This window comes from Xiphophorus maculatus, chromosome 2 (genome assembly GCF_002775205.1).
Source record: "Xiphophorus maculatus strain JP 163 A chromosome 2, X_maculatus-5.0-male, whole genome shotgun sequence".
NCBI lineage: Eukaryota > Metazoa > Chordata > Actinopteri > Cyprinodontiformes > Poeciliidae > Xiphophorus > Xiphophorus maculatus.
In genome coordinates this window covers 29,914,887-29,933,178 of record NC_036444.1, presented here as the reverse complement: position 1 = coordinate 29,933,178, position 18,292 = coordinate 29,914,887, and the positions used below count along the sequence as shown (strand labels likewise).

Below are 18,292 nucleotides of genomic sequence, written 5' to 3'. Positions count from 1 at the left end.
CGCACTTGCCATATCTGTGTCCTCTGTCACTGTTTTCAGCAGTTAAAACTGTTTAATCCATTGTTAACACGTCATAACCTGTTTTTCCGAGCCGCCTTTAAACACAACATGAGCGCTACAATGCTCGCACTGGGTTTACACCTGTGCGGCAGCGAAGGAGACCAGCTGCTGTGCAGAGCTAGTCAGGTGTGTTAGAATCATGCAGCAACCCTGCAAAACGCAAAGAACTTGGTACAGTTTTCCCCCCAAAACTGACCGACAGAGTTGAGTATTGTGGTTGGATGCAGGTAATGTTAGTTAAAAGATGACTAGCTAATAACAATACAGCACCTTAAGCTTGTTAACAAGTAGCATTTTGCCCCCCAAAATAAGTCGATGCCCCCCCTGTTAAACTTGTCTGGAGCCGGGGCTGACCTGACATACTAACTTCAAATGACTGCATTTCCTCAGTGCTTCAACATACAGTCATCAATGAGGCTCTAATGAAAGATAACGACCAGAGGAATCCTCTGGTAGACACAACATTACTGATAGTGGAAATTACTTATAATTCAGTATAAATAAATAAATAAATAGTCAGACCTCCTCCCCCTTCTTGAAATCCTCCCCCATCCGTCCTTCCGCCCGCCGCCCCCCCCAGCACTCAATGGTATGCTAGCACCCCACCCCGGCCCCCCCACCATCTCTCCTTCTTCGCCCCCCGGCCTTCTAAGGGCACGCTAACCCCTCAGTTCTCCCCCCTCAGTCTAACAATACGCTAGCCCCTCCAGTCAGTCCCCCCACCTTCGCTCCTTCTTCTTCGAGCCCCCACCACCATTCCCTCGGCCCCCCATTCTCACTCTTCGGTACGCTCTACCCCCCACACTCTGACTGCAGCAGCTGACGACTAAAAGTTTCCGGTATTCTCAAATCCGAAACGTGCCAGCACTCTTACGGCGATAATCATCCACTCCCGTGAGTTGTGAAGTTCTGCTGAAGAATTACATCCAGTTTTGACACATTCTGATAATGTGGCTCTCCGTTGGTGAGAAAAAGTCCTGTATACACCGTTAAGCATGAGGGTGCATGAGGGCGCACAGAGCCTGACTTTGACGCAGCAAAGACTCACACATTACGCGTGTTTATGCACGCAGCTGGTGGATTCACGTCAAAACAAACCCCAAAATTTCTTATATCCTTATGACAGGACACGTGTTGGCTATGCATCTGTGGCTTTAGATTTAGTCTCTGAGTTGACCAGTCAGAGACTAAATGTCACGTTCCAGATAGAAAGAATACAGGCATGTCAAAACGAGTTCAAGTAGGTCTCTGGATATTATTGGCTCAGGAAAAGCCATTTCAAAACATTATTGGTCGAATGCAGTGTCAATCAAAAGGGGGGCCTCTAGGCTGCCCAATAAAAGTGTCATAATGGGGGGCGTGCCGTGGTGGCGTAGTGGTTAGCGTGACCCATATTTGGAGGTCTTAAGTCCTCGACGCGGCCGTCGCGGGTTCGACTCCCGGACCCGACGATATTTGCCGCATGTCTTCCCCCCTCTCCTTCCCCGTTTCCTGTCAGCCTACTGTTGTATAAGGGACACTAGAGCCCACAAAAGACCCCCTGAAGGGGGGGGGGAAGTGTCATAATGGACATCGGCAGAGTTTGAACCCTTAAATCTCACCGTCGAAAAATACAATGGAAAAATGGCATGCAGGCGTTCTGGTGCGGATTAAGGGGTTAAAGGGGTCCTTAAGATTGTTGGAAGGGGAAGATCGGGTCAGAAATTTTCATCATTAGCTGTGTTTCCATTACATGTGTGCAAAAACTTTTGTCTATATTTTGCTAATGTTGAAAAAATAAAAATTCCGCAACTGCATTTTTCTGGTAAGTAAGAAATTAAATCAAAATCTCATGCAAATAACCTTGTTCACGCAATAAGTCATTAAAAGTCATGGCAGCAACGAATGTAAACAGATACAGGAGATATTTTCACAATTCAGCCATGGCGCTAGCGCTCATGTCTATCAGTCATCAGCGTTTTATTCAGGCGTTGGAACAACAAGCCCCGCCTACTTGGGAGTGGCTACTTATGCAGTGTTTTGAGAAAATTGTAGTCTGCGATTTAACAGAAGAACTATGGATTCAACAAGTTAGAATGAAACAACTTTTTATTTCATCAGGCTTGCTGGACAATTAAACCCCCACAGTCTCTTTGGGCAAAAGCACAGAATGACCCTTTGACAGAGATGATAGTGCTCATTAGTTACAATGTGTGTGACAATTTACAGAGCACTCATGTCCTTACATGTCAAAGTCTCTGATGTCAGCTGTTTATATCCAATTTAACCCAATGCTGGAGAACCTACAATTGTATAGAGAACAATTTCAAGCTTCAACCATGTATGAATAACACAGTTCTCAAATAATTGCAAAGAAAAACTACACACACTTATCATCAGCACTTGTAAGGACTCAAAACACACTGAATTCTCAGTGTGTGTTGCCTTCAGCTTTAATCAGCAGAGATGAAAGGAAAAAGGCCCAGTAAAACCTAGGGCTTGTGTCCAAGAGCTTCTCTCATAGGCCTGTCACGATAGCAAATTTTGCTCAACGATTAATTGTCTCAAAAATTATTGTTATAAACGATAATATTGTTTGAAGACCTTTTTACACTGATTTAATGGAAATGACGTAATAATGCATGTGATTTCCTGCCAAAGATAGATACACTTTATTTTCAGACGAACACTTAACACTGGAACTGATAAACAAAATAAACCAAACAACCAAAAACAAAAATAAAATGGATTCTCAGTCTCCATTAACAAAAAACTCACTTGGAAAAAAAAAACTAAACAACATAAAGCCAAAGTGGAAATAAATACTGCATTCAACCAAAAGATTATGAAGTCTGTATATTATGTTGCCCTTCAGTAATAATTAGATTTAAATAGAGAAGATGGGCACATCGACTACCTGATGCAATAGTTCACGCTACATGATTTTTTGCTGCTATATTTCCCCTTATGACAATCTTAGAACGTTGGTCTTTCTAAGATTGTGTGGTGTGTTATGGTAGATCGTCGTTGCCGCTCCGATCCAAATCAGGGGTTTTCCCCGACTGGGTGCTTTAACTCAGCCTGTTGAATGTAACAGGCAGATTCCCTCCTTGCTTTCTGAGGGGAAATTACGTCGGGGAATCTCTAACAGCAACCTGAAGTCCAGCGGACATCGGAGATGATACTTGGAAACAACATTAATGTTTAGTCAACATGCAAAGAATATAGAAATGACAAGGGGAGGAGTTGGAGCGAAATTGCTACCGCAGTTGATAAACCTGGTAACTTTTCAGACTTAGACTTAGACTAGACTTAGACTTGTACTTTATTGATCCCTTGGGAAGACTCCCTCAGGAAATTGAAGATGTTCTTCAGCTGTTCTTCAGCTGTTCTTCGTTAACGTGACGTAAATAGGTTCTAATGATTTTCATTCAGTCAGGACTTTACGCTGACACTAGCCACATGCATTGCAGGTAGATTGTAGTAAAGCATTGATTAATGCCTGGTTTTAAAATGAGTTCACTGGACTTGTAGCCATTATTTTGTACCCATTGTTGGACACCACACGGCAGGAACGAACCCGATCGAACCGTTATACCTAGGATTTCTGTCGGCTAATGTGTGGTCTGTCAGGTTTTGAAAATGGGCCGACAGTTCTAAGATCGTGTCATGTGCGCTGGGCATTACACTGAGGAAATGAGGAAGGGAGGAGTCAATGGATAGCACCGGAGTTGAGCCTTTTTTCATTCAGTGTCATTAGCTGAAAGAGAAAAATGCCGGAAGAGACGATAATGCCGATAATTAAAATGACGTCGGTAGTTTTAATATATCATACGATTAATTGATTTACCGTTTTTTGACAGGCCTATAATCTCTCATATCACACACTTCACTTAAAAATCACAGAACTCACCAAGTTTGAACAACTGAACAAACAGAGCAAAGCAATACCTGCAAACACCAGAGCAGAGCCGTGTCCAACTTTAAAACACTCAGTTTCCCCTAGAGAAGGCAAGTTTGGTGCAAGCCAGAGAACCAGGCAGACAAAACAAAATGTCACCGCTTAAACTAAACATTTAACAAACATGAACTGTTTTTAGCTGTAGTGGTAAGACTGAAAACTGGAGCTATATACTCCAAAAGGAGATTCCAACTAGTATAACTACTTGCTGTATACAGGGAGTGTTTTTGGTTTCTGTGACTTATGCCTTTTGTTGTTCTGTTCCCAACCAACCGAGTTTCAGTTTGTAATTTATGCAGGGAATCTACTCCTATCTACTCACCAACTTGATCCACTTTGTGGGATGGCATGGGGAAGGAGGAGCAGGGATTCTGAAATTGTGGGATGGTCACCCAGGGGGTTATAGTGTCATGACAGGGGTTGGGCAGGACATTCCTGATATTTATGCTTTTGCAAATCTAGCTACTATGAAGTATTATGCAGTCAACAAATCAATGTTTCCATTGTAACAGGATGAGGGACTGCTTATCCTTAATTGTTAGTTTATTTATTTTGAAAAAAAAAGTAACCCTCCACTGTCCTTGGACAAACGAACAGAAATTATCTCCCAATTTTTAACAATTCCATTTTAAGGCTTTTTTCTGTGGAAAAGAGACAATGACAAAGAAAATTACAAAGAACAAAGAATATTTTCTTCTCAACATGCAAGAAAATAAGGGTGTATTCACACCAGCCTTGTTTAGTCCACTTTAATTGAACTGTAGTTCCTTTGCCTGAAAGTCTGGTTTGTTTGGGGAGGTGTGAACATGTAATCAAGCTCTGATGCGGACCAAAATAGCACACTGTGGCCCACCTAAAACCTAGGTCTCGGTTTGGTTGAAGTGAACTTAAATGCACGTGAACCTCAAGTGGACCAGAGACCGCTATAAAAAACAGGAAGTGGACTATAGTGCAGGGCATTCTGGGTAAAACAAATGTGAGTCTAGCGCTAGTGGGAGAAATGGATTGTGGCCTTTTGCCAAAGAAAAAAGAGAAATCCTACAAACCCTAAAATCTGACACCACTCCATTTTTATGGACTTCCTTCCTACAATTTATGAGGAAGGAAGTTGTGCTCAGTATCTTCTTCAGAGGTTTTTGTGTTATTTCCTTCACTGGTTCTTGGTACAGCACCATCACAGGCGAGGGAAACAGGTTTCTCGGAGAGTTTGCTACGTTTGACACCTTGCAGCATGTAAGAGAACTGCAGCAGCTGAAAATGGAACAAATGTTGTAATTTTCCTATCAAACTGAGTCTACTGGACAATCAGATGTGGAAACACCCTTAAAGTAACAGGAAATGTAGCACTGGATTAATCAATATTAAGAGTTTCTACATTTATTTTTCTATCAAAGCTGTTCAGGCATATCATATGGAGAAGCTGGTTGCCTACATGTTTCAGGGCAGTGTTAGACTACAAAAAGGATATCTGGAGATGAAATCTTAATTGTTTGATTGATTTTATTCAATCAGGGTTGATAGTAACAAATAGTAGACAAGTTGCATTAATAAAATATAAACCAGTGTTTCTATTGCTTCAAATTGTTTGCATATTTATATATGTGTGTGTAGCATATTTGTAAAAATAACAATATATTATATTGTTATTCAATATAAATGGATTTTGACCAATAAGATAAATGGCTGGTTTTGTTCCTCAGGAGATAGGTACGACTCAAAAAGGAGCAGGTAGGCTAGAAGTTGCAGTTGCGAGTGTTTTATATTTGCAATGTGAATAATATATATACATATTTACAACTGCATTGGGAACATCCAAATGACCATTAACAAAACATGGGGGGAAAAAATAAAAAGAACAACAAATAAACTAAATTAATCAATCGTTCCCAAAGTTCCACAATTAATAAGCCCACACCTGTTAGTCCATCCACCCCAAATTGGGATTAATTAGGGCTCTCAAACAATATAGTTATACAGTGCTTGGTTCAAGTCCTGGGTGAACAAAAGTCAGATCAAAGTAGGAACAGAATCATTCGTTGGCTGCAAGAATTCTCCTACCAGCCTGGTAGAAAAGCAGAAGTCTTCAATCACCCAAAAGTGAAATCTGTCCTTGGCTCTAGGCCTGGTCTTTTAGCTCACCATCAACCTGGCCTGAATAACAAAACAGGACAATTTCCTCTCTCTCTCTCTCTCTCTCTCTCTCTCTCTCTCTCTCTCTCTCTATATATATATATATATATATATATATATATATATATATATATATATATATATATATATATATATAAAATCTAAACATTCCTAGTGTATACACAATTCAATAAGTGGATCTCTTTGTACTATAAATAATTCTAAACAATCATGTTTAGTCAATTGCAATTTCAATAAATCTAAAATTCAATATAAATTACATTCATGAAACATTCAATAAATATACACCATATAATCAATTGACATTGTTATCATATGAGTTTACTGATGGACCGGAACCATGTGACCACACATGCAGGAAATCAGCCGACACAAATAATCAGACTTTACTTATTTTATTCTTTTTTAGCGCTAGAAAAGAGAGACGCTTACCCTCACAGGCTAATTTGTTGTGGAGTGAATATAACCGAAATTATACAGCATCTGCTCAAACACGGAAGACACATTGCTTATATCCTAAGTTCCGCCTCCTGGTCTGCTGATGTGTCCCGTCACTAAAGGTCCTCCCAGTGGTCATCCATACTCTAAATCAGTGGTTCTCAAAATGGGGGTACGTGTACCCCTGGGGGTATGTGGAGGTACTGCAGGGGGTACGTGAAGCTGTTCAAAATATCTTTAAAAAATCAGTAGGCTCCTCATAATAAGTCTTGGGAAAAATTATTTTGTAAAAAGTTCGAAAAAATATAAATGTGTGTTCATGCACTGAATTTTATATTCAGTATTTAGTTTCAATATCCTTTAAAATAAAACGGTTTGACTGATTTTATACCTTCCTGGTGGTCACCGTCTTCTGTTTTTCTTTTTTGTTTAACCATGCAATGTTTGCAATATGGATGCATTTGTCAGGTTCACTGATATAAGTTGTTTGGCTTTAATAAATCAGACAGTGATTTTACAGCACTGTACCTCTTTTTAATTCCAAAAATGTTTTGCCCGTGTCAGGGGGTACTTGACTAAAAATATATTTTTAAGGGGGTACATCACTGAAAAAAGTTTGAGAACCACTGCTCTAAATTAACTAAAGTTAAGTTTCGTTTCTACAGAAAGTTTCCATATGAAACAAAAGGCTTTTGTGTAGAATCTTTGTGTCTGTAGTTTGTGTGTGCGTGCATGTATGGTGCGTGTCTGGAGTAAACGTCTCAACAACATGAAATGTAAAATTCTAATTTAAACCAGTGCTTAATATTTAAGCCACCTTTTTGTTTATCAAAAGGAGTATACAGTCAATAATTTAGCGGCTACCCAACAGCAGTGATTATAAGCTAACGCTAAGTCACGCACGAAAACACTCACGAGTTCCGCAGTTTTTATCTCACACTACCGGGTCTTTTTCATCTCCCTTCTGGCTCACAATAGTTGGCTCCTATAGTTCAGCACATTAAGTGAGCATCGTACAGATTTATGGAAAATGAATGACACCACGCTTTAACTGACCTGCAGCTCTGCTCCTTCCAACGTGTCCTCCTTCCAACTACAGCTAATATACCTAGCAGGTAAACTGGGCCGGACATGTGACCCCCCAACTGCAATTGGCTATATAATAGTCTCGCAAGAATCGCTATTCATTCTATTAAAAGCATCGCGAGATTTGAGATATAAAATGCTAAAGAGTGGAAAATCGGAGAATGAGGAAATAAAGGTTAAAATGACACTCGGGTTACATGCGTGTGAGTGTTAGCGTGTGTGTGTGTGTGTGTGTGTGTGTGTGTGTGTGTGTGTGTGTGTGTGTGTGTGTGTGTGTGTGTGTGTGTGCGTGTGTGTGTGTATGTGTGAGAGGTGTTTCTGTAGATGTCTGTGAGAGAGCATCTGAAGCCTAATCAAACTTTCATATATGTTTGTCAGATGAGCTCATAAAACATTTGTGGAAAAGCTGCCTCTCCATGGAAGAAGTCACAGTTTAGGGTTTCATCAAGGGTCTGCCTAGTAATGCAGGACGTACATAAAGGAACGTCTGATTCTGCTAAATCTGATTGTTCAAATGCACAACCTTCATGACCCAAATGTTCAGCTGACCTCTGAAGCTCAATCTCACTTCAACTAGAGTGATGAAAACCCTCTAGCCAATCATTGTCAGCCTGTGCTCTCCTCTGCTGGGATGCTTATATAACTTTGGCCTGGTTTCTCACTGCTGTCAGCTTGACGCCTGGGGGCGGCGAGCCTTCATGACCCACCGCCACCTCCTCCCACTCTGAAACATCTCTGGATGAACAGAGAAAGCAGATTCAGACTTGATGCCACTGTATAAAGTATAAATAGTCTGGAGACATCAATATTGCTTTCCAACTGGATTACAAAGACAAGCAGTATTCATGTGATACACTGGTCTGTCATGATAACAAATTTTGCAGGACAATTAATTGTTCCAGAAATTACTGCAATAAATGATAAAATTGTTGTTTTGTTTTTTCACTAACATAAAGGTAAAGACATAATAAAGAAGTTTGCCCTCTCAAAGACCAATAAACTTTAATTTTGTAAAGAACACTCCAAACTTTAAGACATAAGGGGCAGTATTCTGTATTTTCCTGGCACATAGTGCCATTTTATAGCACAGTGAAGTAACTATGTTAACTTAAGTGGTTAAAAAAATGCCGAGTATATCAAACATGACTTAAAATAATTTTTACTTTGTAATTTAACCCCTTGAAATTGGACTTCTGTCTCTTTAAAAACTACTAATTTTGAAACTCCGCCTTCAGGAAGTGAACAAAACATGGCTCCCCTATTAACCCTTTAACAACGTTTTTTTTTTTACCAGCGTTGCACTGAGAAGTAGGGACTCCAGATGTGTTTTTGATGAGGGAATAACAGTATAATATGGTGTAAAGCACAAAACAGTCAATTTTACACAATACTGCCCCTTTAAATATAAAAAATAAAACTCAACAACCAAAAACAACAAATAAAAAAAGAAATAAAAGCCATACACCACTGATGATTGACGTGAACGTGATTAAAAATGAGACTATGAAGTCTCTGTAAACAAAATTGACCTTCAAAAAATAATTATTGATCCCATAATAAATTAATTGTGTATTATGCATATAACTGATTAGTACCCCATTGCAACAGACTTAGGGTTATGGAACCATTTTATATTATATAACATGATAAAAAAAAATTTCCATCCGAGATGAGAATGACTGCACAGTTTCTAGAGAACTTCTTGATGCTTTTCAGCCTCCATAGCAATATGAACCATTAACATGTTGCATAACTGTGGGAGCTTATGTCTCTGTGTGAACGACACTGGTTTTACTCTCAGTCAATTTTGTCTCTGCTTCATCCTCCTTTTCTATCTATTTTTGGCTCTACCCATCTTCTTCACTTTCTATGTGTCAAAGCATAGTTTTACCCCTTTCTCCCTCTCTGCATCTGTTCCTTCCTTTTGTCCTAAATTAATTTATGCCATTCCTTCCCCATAGCTCAGCTGTCCAAAGCCTCTGCTGTCCTTCAAATTGTCTCGTTCGGGCTGTCTAATCAAATCTGTTTGCACACATTGATCGCTCTAGTGGAGGGAAATGCTGTGTCTGCATTGAAAGGGACGTAACGAGACCCTGTGGCACAGAATCAAACCATAATAAAACAGCACAATATTTCTCATAACCATGAAATCCATGATTTCTAATCTAATAGAAAACCTTTCACAGCTGGAAACTGAAGTGCTTGTTCTCAGTCTAACTGTGAAGGAATTCTGGTCCATTCTTCTTTAAGTTCATTAAGGTTCCTGCTATCTAATATTGATCAGCTTATTGGCAAAGTAACAGCTCCCCTGATTTGACCTTCCTTTTTTCCCCCTTTTGTTTTCCCCAAGTTGTTTGAGTTTTTCTCTGCACCATTGTATTCTCCATTTTTTTCTCTCATCATGTGTTGCTACGGCACTTCCCTCCAGTGAGTCTCATTGGCTAGTCCAATTCCTGATAGTGTCTCCCGTCCGTCTGGGTCCAGTGAACCCTGTCACCTTCCAGGTTCAGCATGCTTGTAAAGGTTGATGCTAATAATAATGACGTCTCACTCAGACTCCGCTGTTGCACTTGTAAATACTGTAAAGTTACAAGCATGTAATCACCCCAGCACTCCCTCCCACCTGGTAGGTAAATATTTTTGTTGAGAATGAAAAACAGAGACTACTATAAGAATTTAGTGTTCCACTGATATTTCAAGGTAATTTAACTCTAAAGGAGGATTTAAGAGACTGGGAACATGGAGGACTAGAATCTGTATTACAAAATTTTACCCCATTGAACTAGATTTTTCTGTTTGAATAAAGAACTGGAAAGCTTTTCTTCTGTGCCTACTGTAATTAGAGATGCAACAGTCTGTATCGGTCCTGATATTGATAAAATTCTAGATCGGGTATCAGAATTTTTCAGTGTCAATGTGCCCGATCCATAAAGGTACATCTATTCAGTTTAATTCTATGGTTTGTGCTCAAAGCGACGTCATGCTTTATTGTTCAGTTCACATTAAATATATAATTCCTAATTACACTTTCTGAACCATTTGAAAGGTTTGTTGCAGTTTATTTTGACATGTTTGACCAACATAGTCAACCTTTAGTCTTGATTTCAATAGAATACCTTAAAGTTTGTAGTTGTTATGTGACGAAATGTGTACAAGTACTTTCTTAGTCCTTATTTACTAGAGTGAAATTGCTCAGAAAATGGTTGATGATGAAATTTAAAGACTTAAATTCTTCACTGAAGTTGATGTTTCTGTCTATTTCAAATACTTCTGAGAAAGTGGAGTTCAAGGTGATCGTTTGACATATATTGTTTGAATTACAGCAAATTTTAATTTAGGTCTTACATCTCTTCCTCAAAGTTTCCAACAAGTCTCTGTATTTTTCCTCCCTGTCCTCCATGTTCCCAAATCCTCCATGGCTGTGTTTACATTGCCTGGCCCACACTCGGCCCTCAGTGTCAACAACTGTGTAAGCTTTCACTATTAATCTTCACACTTCACTCTATGTTCATGTGCTCGTTTATGGGTTAGTATTCAACTCTCCAACCTAGATCTCCTTGTTTGGCCAGGCATCTCAACCTGGCTTAGAAACGTCTGGCTCTTTGTCTTTCTCTCATTAACATCCCATCTCATATTCATTCAGTTGGAAAATCTTACTTTCCTCACCTGTCAGAGGCTGCAAAAACAAGAATACAAACTTTGGGGTGAAAAGTTTTATTCTTCTGCGTTGAACTACAAAATAAAAGGAATTTGAACAGTCATTTTGTTGATGGAGGTATTTTCTTTACCCAGCTTGGACGGGGGCTGTGTGTTTTCCGAGTCATTAAACTCCTTGAGACCATTTAGGGTAATGGGTTTGGTCTCTGTGCAGCTGCTCCACTCCAGCCACACAGGGTTTCTCTTATGATCACGTATTATTTGACCGTCAAATTACAGGGAATAAAGTTGAGTTGAGACCAGCTGAAGCTGAAATTAGAAGTTATAAATAATGTGAAATAGAATGTGGTTCCTTAATCTTATTTTTATGGCTGAAATGAATAGTGGTGATGAATCGATTATTTAAATAATCGTCAACTAATTTAATTACCATTTAATTGTTAACTAGAGATAAGATAAGATAAGATTTATTGTCATCAACAGATTACAACGAGATTGAGATTTGCTCAACTCGAGTTAAGATGCAGTTTATGTGTATATACATAATATACAAAGATAAAGAAATAAATAGTACAAAATGAGAAATAAATAGACATCAGAAGATGGTTGCAGCGCCTGGAGGTGTCGCAACAGAATTTACATTTTTAACAAAGTGGTGTCAAGAACAGAAGTTCTTATGCCTTTGAATTTAGTGCCATGATTGCCATCGGGTAAAAACTGTTTTTGTCTCCAAAAACTGTTTTTGGAGACAGACTCTCCAAAACAGGCCATTAGGTGAAAGAAACAAAACACTCAATGCAGGATATAAGCCAAATCTGTACAAAATGTATTTACATTTTACATTTAAGATTTAAAAAAATAATTGGTTGTGTTATTGCGCAATAGCCAGCCCCACCCTAAACCTCACAACTCCCATGGACTGAGTACTGGCCAGCTCTCCGTCTAGCGGGTCCAGAAAATCTCTAAAACCATCGAGTCTTACCCTGAGACAGGTGTAGGAGAGATAATCTGTCTAAGCTGGTGTTGAGAGAGACTCATCTGGCCTTTAACTACCTACATTTCAAAAGTTATGACCTTTTTCAGTTAAGAAGCAATCGGCTGAGTAGCCCTCACAACTGCATAACTTCAGTAACCACTCTTGTTAACGGTAGCTCTCTCCCTATCAACAACAAGCACTTGTTACAGAGTAGACTATTGTTAGTAGCTCAACATCAGCCCCAAGGTCATTATTTTACCAACACTAAAGGAACGTCTGAAGCCACCACATTTCTAGAAACATGTTCATAGGTTTTACACTAATTAGAAGAACCAACAACAATAGATGACTCAATTAATTTCAATGTCCACAAATCTCATTAGAACTTTAATGCATCTTTATAAAGCAAGCTTTTAGCAGGGGTAAGTGACAGACAGGTTAATTATCAATGATTACAAATTAAGAATAAAAAATAAAAATGATTAAAATCACCTTCATCCTTTCCTAACCTCTTTCAGTACACTGTGTCACTAATTTACTGAGCGAGGCTTTGGGGTGCAGATCAACTCATACCCAGATGATGGATGATCTCAGCAACAGAAGGCTACAATGTCCTTGGTTAGAGTCTTGTCTTTGTACTGCAAAATACTCTTCTGAATGGAAGCAAAGCAGAACTGGCTGTTGTCTTGCAAACACTCTGATCTTCATCACTCTGTCACCTTTGCCCATTCACCAAGTCTGTTGCAGCAGCATTGAGATCTTTGGTTGAGCGCAGAGCGGCAGTCGAATCAGGACCCAGGGTTGAGGGTTGGTGGGTCTTATCCCTTTCTAGCAGTGCAGAGTCTTCACCTCCCCGTGGTTCCAGGTTGCGGTCCTCCGCTGATCTTCTGTCTGCATCTTCTTGTTGGCTTGACTTCAGTACCGGATACTAAGAACACTTGTTCCTCTTTTCATTGGTTTTTATACTTTCTCACCCTATAGTTGTGTATGGCTTACGTGTCTTCTAGAATGTTCGATGGCTTCACATAAAGTAATAAACCTTTCCACATCAGTCAACGCCTTGTTTACTTCTCCTTTTTTATTGTTTGTCCACTGACCATCTGGTTTCACTTCCTTTATCTGGTTTGGAGAAAACTTTCTAGTTCCTCTTTTTAGTTCCCCTGCCTTACCGCTCAGCTCAGACCCTTTACTGGCCCTGACCTCTGCTCTAATTATAACACAGTATGAGAATCACATGTCACTATGCTTCACATAATGTATGATTAGTTCAGTTACAATTCTATATATGCTGTATGATCATCATAAATCATTAAACACAATCATCTTTTTAATTTAATTCTTCAAACATAACTTCTTTTGATAATCATCTGAGTTTAATTCTATTCACCATTTTATTCATCATGTTATTCATTTCTTGATCAGCTTTTAATTACACCAAACTCTTTGTATAATCATCAATAAATCAAAATACAAGATTACTTATGTCTTTCAGTAGGCCTGTCGTGATAAATAATAAATCAATTAATTGTATGATAAATTCAAACTGTCGACGTCATTTTAATTATCGGCATTATCGTCTCTTCTGACCTTTTTCTCTTTCACCTAATGACACTGAATGAAAAAAGGCTCAACTCCGGTGCTCTCCATTGACTCCTCCCTTCCTCATTTCCTCAGTGTAATGCCCAGCGCACATGACACGATCTTAGAGCTGTCGGCTGATTGTCGGCCCATTTTCAAAACCTGACAGATCACACATTAGCCGACAGAAATCCTAGGTATAACGGTTCGATCGGGTTCGTTCCTGCCGTGTGGTGTCCAACAAGGGGGGCAAAATAATGGCTACAAGTTCAGTGAACTAATTTTAAAACCAGGCATTAATCAATGCTTTACTACAATCTACCTGCAATGCATGTGGCTAGTGTCAGCGTAAAGTCCTGACTGAATGAAAATCATTAGAACCTATTTACGTCACGTAACGAAGAACAGCTGAAAAGTTACCAGGTTTATCAACTGCGGTAGCAATTTGGCTCCAATTCCTCCCCTTGTCATTTCTATATTCTTTGCATGTTGAATAAACATTAATGTTGTTTCCACATATCATCTCCAATGTCCGCTGGACTTCAGGTTGTGCCGTGTCAGCTGTTTGGGATTCCCCAACGTAATTTCCCCTCAGAAAACACATCGAGCTTTCTGATTGGCTGCCTGTCACATTCAACAGGCTGCGTTAAGTTCCCAGTTGGGGAAAACCCCTGATTTAGATCGGAGCGGCAACGACGATCTACCATAACACACCACACAATCTTAGAAAGACCAACGTTCTAAGATTGTCGGAAGGGAAAAATTAGGAGCAAAAAATCGTGTAGTAGTCGGATGTGCCCATCTTCTCTATTTAAATCTAATTATTACTGAAGGGCAACATAATATACAGACTTCATAATCTGCACTCTTTTGGTTGAATGCAGTATTTCTTTCCACTTTGGTTTTATGTTGTTTAGTCTTTTTTTCCCAGTACATTTTTTGTTCATGGAGACTGAGAATCCATTTTATTTTTGTTTTTGGTTGTTTTGCTTATTTTGTTTATCAGTTCCAGTGTTAAGTGTTCGTCTGAAAATAAAGTGTATCTATCTTTGGCAGGAAATCGCATGCATTATTACGTCATTTTCAGTGTAAAAAGGTCTTCAAACAATATTATCGTTTATCGCAATAATTTTTGATACAATTAATCGTTCAGCAAAATTTGCTATCGTGACAGGCCTATCTTTCAGGCTTTTATGATCTGTTTTCTGAGTTAATGATAGCCCTGTAAAGGGGAAAAACGAAAGGACACGACATTACTCCTTTCGCTTCCAGTGTTGTTATGTTATTTCAAGAGCAGTTTTAAACATTACATTGTCACATACTGAGTGCTGAACATTGTACACAAACATTGTGGTTATATCCACATAGTAATAAGAAATGTAGCATAGGACGCAGCTAGCCAGAAAGCTAACGTGAATATAGCTCTTAAAAAAACTCAAATTATCGCAGAGACCACAAACACTCCCTGCTCATTCAACAAATGTAATGAACCTAAATACAGCTTTAAACCTGTATTTAAACTTGACAGTGATGAGTCAGAATTTTTCCTGCAAAGGGGAATAATGAAAGCAGACACGACACGGACACGACATTACTCCTTTCGCTTCCAGTGTTATTATGGAGGAGCAGAAGCAACGTGGTCCACTACATCGATTCAGACAAAACCAATCGAGACACGATCGGTGAACAGACTGCAGATGTAGATAATCAAAACAGACAAAACCAATCGAGACACGATCGGTAAACAACTGCAGATGCAGATAATCAAACAATTAGATCTAATAGCATCATACCCTGCAACATTAACCTGGAAAGATCTCAGCACTTTATGCCTGTTTTCACAACAGTTGTAAATATGTTCTACCTAGAAGTTCTTGAGTGGAATAGTTTAACTTTACCCGATTCCAAATAATAATAAAAAATGCTTGTATTAGACATCTTTTGCTGTTCAGTTATTAATGGGTTAATACAAAAAATAATCAACAGATCAGCCGTACACTGTGTTGATGTTAAGTCCAGCAGAAAGGTCTGAGCTGAGGACTGAACATGTCGATGTGTTAGGATTAGACCTATGTTTTCTAGCTGCAGATCCATCCTTTGCTACAAATGACCAAGCATTCATTACAGGAATGCTGTTATTATATTTTCTGCAATATAATGTCTATTTCTTTAAAAAAGGGAATTGACCTTATTGAAATAGTTGAATTCTTTTGTTTACTAGCATTTTTAAGTGTGCTTCTAATTTTCTATATATAAAAAAGGCTTAAGTGAAAAATTTGCAGAATGTGCAATTTTATGTCCGATTAATTGATAACTAAGACAGTCACTTGTTGCAGCCCAACTTACATCAGTTTAATATTTAGCCTCGGTTTATTGTTTTGTTAATCCTTAATAATGCAGATAGAAAAACTGCAATAACAACCAAAGCACTGTCATGTTTATGGTTTTCCATCTAATAAAGTTATTGTCAAACATTTTGAGCCGTAACTTTCATGAACACATGTGCCCAGAAACTTTGACTAATCTTACTTTGTAATTTCACCAGATCCTTGTTAAATGTAGCTGGTTAGCTCAGAACCCTGCTTGTTTTTCCCCCAGCCGGCTTCTGTGTGTTTCTGTAACCTGAGAGCGGATGTGTTCTGTGTGGTGCAGATTGCTGCTGGGGTCAGGAGGGCAAACGGGCTCCCAGCAGTCCTGGGTGGTTCTGACGCCACAGCACAGCGTTTGGGACCAAAGGAGCTCTGACATAGGGCTGATGGGAAGTCTGGATCTGGTTCTAATGGGGATGATGGAATTAGGACCTAAAGTGGTTAAATAGAAGTATGCCAGACAATTTGTACCGTCACTCTGCCTTTATTGCTTATTTTCTATGCTGAACAACATTCTGAAACACATCATGAGGATTTTATTAGAGATATACCAATTAAATATTGGTCTCTAAATTTGTACAGCTATGATCTTTGCTGTAACAGTAATATTGGTTTCTTTTTGTCTTTAACACAAAACAGATGAACAGCCTACAGTTCAAAACAGAAGTTTAAATACACTATATAAAATGTCTTAAATTGATTAAATAGTATAGTAATCTTTGTGCATTTAATGTTTTGATTTTGAAGAAAGTAATAAAAATTGCCTTAAAAATTTTTCTTTCTCATTATTTTGGCATATAGAAAATAGAAAAACTGACTTAAAAAGGAACGTTTTTAAACAAATGGTTTCCTTTAAAATGTCTTTGTTGATGCAGAAAGCTTTAACAACTTTCACCTTGACCGGGTTGTATTAGTGTTTCCACTGTATTGTGTGCAGTATTAGTCTGTACATCTTTAAGTACATCTTTGCCCACGACAAACTTTGGAAATTAAAATAGTTGGTTCTGAACCAACACCAACACCTCTACAAAAAATTGTCAAATAATTTAACATTTAACACTGCAACCTTTGTAGCCTTTTTTTTGGTCCTCTTTACGGTTCTTACCATGTTACTCAGATTTTCCACAGTGCTGGGGCAAGATGTGGGTGATGAGTTCAGGAGCACTAAGAGAAACTGAGCTCCTGGGTAACTACATGCAGGTGGGGATGAAAATTATACTCAGTGGTAACAATATGGTCATTTTAGTCATTGCATGTGGAAAAACACATGGATTTAAGACCTGATTGACATATTGGCTAACACTGTATACAATGTGGAATATTTTACTCTATGTTCAAAAACAATTTGGGGTGTGACCTTAAATATCTGCAGTGAAACTTATATAAATATGAACTGATTGGTGGGTAAAGTTCTACATCCAGTCCATGAATGATGCTAGAGCAAAGTTGGACATTTTTACTGGTCAATCTTTAATTTTGAAGTTTCCAAACCAGTCAGTCACTGGTAGAGGTGCACCAATCCGATATTAATATCTGTATCGGTTCTGATATTGAAAAAATGTTACACATCGGGCATCGGTGAAAATGTGCCTGATCCATAAGGGCAGTTCTATTCAGTCTATTTCTATGCTTTCAGATTAAGGCAACATCATGTTATTTATTTTACAATATATTTAAAATTCCTAACTGCACTTTCTGAACCATTTGAAAGAAAGTCTGTTTATTTTTTCATGTTTGACCAACATAGCTAATCTATTGTTTTTGTCACTTTCAGTTTCTTTATTATTTATATTTTATATTGACTGTTTTACTCCTAATTGCGCTGACTGAAGAAATTAAAATAGTTGTTTTTACAACAAGCTTTATCAAATATACTTGTAACTCAGTACATTTATGTCTGTTTTAAAACAGACATGTTTTAATTAAATTCATCACTGTTTTTCTGAATCGGATTGACATCGGCCTTTACTAGACCTCAGATATCAGTGTGGGTATCGGAAGTGAAAAAAGTGGATGATGTTACAAACTTAGTAATTA

The 18,292-nt window shown here is 38.5% G+C and overlaps 1 protein-coding gene across 4 annotated transcripts in view; it reads left to right on the top strand.

Annotated features, from left to right (window-relative positions):
• The window catches only part of cttnbp2 (cortactin binding protein 2), a 99,040-nt gene that overhangs the window by 39,400 nt on the left and 41,348 nt on the right, over positions 1-18,292 (top strand). The gene's annotated exons all lie outside the window — the stretch shown is intronic.